The sequence below is a fragment of the Choloepus didactylus genome, chromosome 8, assembly GCF_015220235.1.
Source record: "Choloepus didactylus isolate mChoDid1 chromosome 8, mChoDid1.pri, whole genome shotgun sequence".
NCBI lineage: Eukaryota > Metazoa > Chordata > Mammalia > Pilosa > Megalonychidae > Choloepus > Choloepus didactylus.
This window is the reverse complement of record NC_051314.1, coordinates 5,162,423-5,165,532: the sequence shown is the minus strand read 5'-3', so window position 1 is coordinate 5,165,532 and position 3,110 is coordinate 5,162,423.

Sequence of the window (3,110 nt, the reverse complement as noted above, 5' to 3'; positions counted from 1 at the left end):
AGTTCATTACAATTCATAAGCTTATCTTGATTGTCAAAATGCATAGGTATTGATTTTTGTCACTAATCCATATGCAAGATTTTTATAGCCAGACTTAATTCTTTCTATAAAAGTGATTTTCAAAATCTAGCATCTATAAATGTAATCCAAGGAACTTGGTTTAAATGCAGATCCCTAGGCCCCACTCATTTCCCTGTACTGACCCCCCAGGTCTGGGGCAGGTCTGCTGTTTGAGTTTCCTGGGCTGCTTAAAGCAAATACCATGAAATGGTTTGGCTTGAACAATGGGAATTTATTGGCTTAAGGTTCCAGAAAAACGTCCAAATCAAGGGATCATCAGGCGATGCTTTCTCCCTGAAGACCAGCTACCGGTGATCCTGGGCTCCTCTGCCATACGGCCAGGCACATGGCGGCATCTGCTGGTCTCTCCCTTCTATTCTGGGTTTTGTTGCTTTCAGCTTCTTGCTTCCGTGGCTTTTTCTCTCTGTGTATTCATTCTGTTTATAAAAGCCTCTAGTAAGAGGATAAGATCCATCCTAGCTGAGGTGGGTTACACCCTAACTGAAGGAACCTCATCAAAAAGGCCCTACTTACAACAGGTCCACATCCACAGGAATGAGTTAAATTTAAGAACTTTTTTTGGGATACATACAGCTCCAAACCACCACACCCGAGAATCTGCATTTTTAATAGGCACCAGGGGATTCTGATTCAGAGGGTTTGCTGACCATACCTTGAGAAGACGATGCTCTAGAAAGAAAGGGAACACAAAATGGATGTAGCAGTATGGGAGACTGGAAAGGCAGATCAGGGTGCCAAGGGACAGGCCGTGCAGCTGTGCTCAGGCTAAGCAGGAGCACCACGGGGTGCCGGAGGGAGGTCTGTGGGGACTTGTGAGATGCACTGGAAAGCATGTTCCCTGCCTGAAGCCATTCAAATTAAAAATAAAAGCTGGCCTAGAAGCCACTTATTTTAATTAGGAAACTTCTCTGAGTTCTCATTTGGTGGCTTGCCCCAGACTTCACAACCAGATAGCTGAAAAGCTCCACATTGGACTCAGCTTGTTGGACGCCCTTCCAGTGTTCCCTGCGTGATCCACTGAGCCCTGAGGGAAGGAGATAGTTGAGCTATCCTGTTAACTTTCTGGGGTTACCATGGTGAGTATAAAACAACCATTGAAGGCAGGAATGGTTGGGAGCATGAACTATTAAGTTGGAGTTGTCCTGAAGTTAAATAATGAAAGCAAGGCACCCTTGTTTAGAAACAGCCCTTGGCTAGCTGGAGCAAAGAGAATCTATAGGAATCATAGCCATCTTTTCCTCTTTCTATTCCAGTGGGCAGTATAGAATTCTAGACTTCGAGTATTACCCCAGCATATCTTCTTGTTTGGTCCCCTCATCTCATGGGAGAAAAAATCTGAACTGTGGAATTGAATTCATTCAACAAACATGGAGGCTCTGCTTCTGGTCAGGCCACAGTGCTGCTAGGGATACGGTGGGGAGCGGAGCTCATGCATCCCGACTCTCTTGGGTCTTAACAGCTAAACGCAGGTAACCTAGCTGTGCTTTGGCCATCTCCTTCCAAATCCTGGGAGGGAGCCGAGCCTCCAGCCCAGCTTCTTGGCTCCTCTCTTCTAGTGCCCCCACCCCATCCTGCCCTGCAACAGCCAGGCTCTCCTGGGGGCCAAAGCCATGCATGTCTTTGGTTGGTAGGGAGTGTCAGATCTGCAAGTGTGCCCCAGCAGGACACCGTGAGCTGATGGTAATTTTTCTCCAAACACAAGGGAGAAGGCTGCACTAGCAGCGCAAGCTGGATCAGGCCCTGCCTCGCATCCTCCCGTGCTTCAGTGCCCTTTCCCTTCTGTCCTGGGCTCCTCATCTGGATGTCCTGGCCGAAGCTGCTGGTTCCCTCAAAGCTTCCCCTCAACCTCTTTTCCTCTCCTGGCTTCCAGGCAAGGTGAGAAGTCGCAGAACCTCCTTTAGCAATTAAAGTGCTTCTGGAGTTCTACCAGGGGCTGGCCACTCTCTCCGGCTGCCGCTAGAGGGCCCCTCCCTCAGTGAAAAGCGCCAACCTGATGCCATCCTTGTGAGGCAAATGTCTTCACGCGTTAACATCTCCGAAATCCACATAGCTTACATCGCTCATGGCAGATGCACCGATGATGTCATTGTCTTTGCTATACCCGGCCCACCCACAGACCTACTGGGTCCTACTTTACCCAGTGGTTAAAGACTCAGAGTTAGGAAGTGGCTAAAATACAATATTTTTAACTTAAAGGTAGCAAAACATATGTTGCCACTTTGGGGATTTGTTGCATCCCACTTACTCCTAAAGCCCTTTTGATGTGGGCAGGAAAACTCCAGACTTCTACCTAGCCTAGTGTCAAACTTCCACACCTAGGAGGGGCGTGGTCCTCTAGACCGAGACTAAAAATTCTGGTGATGTGGGTTTAGCTGAGATCCCAGGGACTCTGGACTAAATGTTTACCCATAAACCTGTTCACTGAAGGTCAGGGGCCCAACTGTTGGGTTTGCATATCTCTCCTGGGAAATGCAAGATGATATCACCAGCATTGTAGGTTATCTTCCCCATACCTAGTTCTTCTGAAAAAGCAGTTACTTGATTTCCCATGGCAACGCTGTGCCTTCTCGCCTCCTATCCTGTGGCTCATGTTGGTACTATGACTGGAATCTGGTAAAAGGAAGGTACGGCCTCCTGCCAGAATGCCAGTGCCCCTGCCAGCACCTCCTGCAATGAGTTCTCCACAGGGCAGCCACGGAAGCCCTTTAAAAACTTAAATCTGCTCACTTTGCTCCCCTGCTTAGACCCCCCAGTGGCTCTCCACTGCTCCTGCACTGCCCCTGGCTCCAGAGCTCCCAGGCCTTGGAACATTGCTGACCCTCCGCCGGCAATTCTCTCCTCCCTCTTTAATGCCCACCCGCTCTTCGGAGGAATTCAGGCCAAATATCATTTCCCCCGACCTCAGTTCTTCCCTTCCTTCCTTGGGCATCTTTATGAAGTGCCTACTATAGATCAGACTGGGGTGGGTGCTGGGAACGTAACAGTGAACAAAACGCCCCCTGCCCTCCCGAGGTTTACAGACGGCAAGG